At 30.2% G+C, this 1,027-nt stretch overlaps 1 protein-coding gene across 7 annotated transcripts in view; it reads right to left on the reverse strand.

Annotated features, from left to right (window-relative positions):
- LOC108752307 (AF4/FMR2 family member 4) overlaps positions 1-1,027 on the reverse strand; it is a 275,024-nt gene that overhangs the window by 106,441 nt on the left and 167,556 nt on the right. The window lies entirely within an intron of this gene.

Here is a 1,027-nt window from a genome sequence, read left to right on the forward strand (position 1 = left end):
AAATATAAAGTCCTTTCATTATTTATGTACAATTTTAAATGAAATATTCAAATAATAAAATTTAGTAGAAAATATTTAATGTCAAAATATTAGTGATTTACAAAGCTCCTCGAAATGGTGTGTCAAATTCTTATGTACAATTTTTTATTACCACTTTAAAATAAAAAAAGTTGTTAAACTGTTTAAATTTGTAGTTTTTTTCAAAAATAAAATTCTTAATGTTTTAAAATCTGTAGAAACTTTTTTTTTCTCAGCAGAAAATACATAAAAATCATCATTTATAAGAGTTGAGAAACAGAAACCCTGTAAATTTGTGTAATTAGCTTATACATGTTACTTAAAAGAGATTAACGTGAGTATATAAAAGCTCGAAAAAGCATTTTCGCATAATCTAGATTTGTTAAATGTCAACAGAAAATCCGCTGTTAATAAGTGTAAACGAAGAAAAAGCTGCACGGCAAATATCTCGCTCGTATCTTAGCGATAAGGTTCTTCGATGGGTTATCAATTAGCGCATTTTTAATTAGAAAACCACAGAGGAAATTCTCAATTAACTTAACGACCCCATATAAAGCTGCTAATTGCTGCTTAAGCTTTCGCCGAGAGAAATTCATTTCGTCGTCGCCGGGAAATCGCGGTGACAAGTTACATCTCAGATGATATACGCCTAAATAGAACACGATGGTCGTGAGGGGTAATATAAGGGTGATGACATACATAACGAATCAATCATATCACGGTGACGCTCTATAAGCAGCCTCAACTCCCGTCATTTATCAAACAAAGATCGGTGATGAGACGCAGCGATCGGAAAATGTAATCACTGAAACCGTTAGTGGCATTTCATCCTTTATAACATATGTGTGTATATATATATATATATATATATATATATACACACACATATATATAAATTTGTTCTCCATTCTTAACAAACTACAAATAAAAAATCATTTATCAAATATGAGCGATGCTGTATTTAATTTAATGCACCTGATCCTGAAACGTTTTTCAAAAGTCTTATTTT

This window comes from Trachymyrmex septentrionalis, unplaced genomic scaffold, assembly GCF_001594115.1.
Source record: "Trachymyrmex septentrionalis isolate Tsep2-gDNA-1 unplaced genomic scaffold, Tsep1.0 scaffold6, whole genome shotgun sequence".
In the NCBI taxonomy this organism is placed as follows: domain Eukaryota; kingdom Metazoa; phylum Arthropoda; class Insecta; order Hymenoptera; family Formicidae; genus Trachymyrmex; species Trachymyrmex septentrionalis.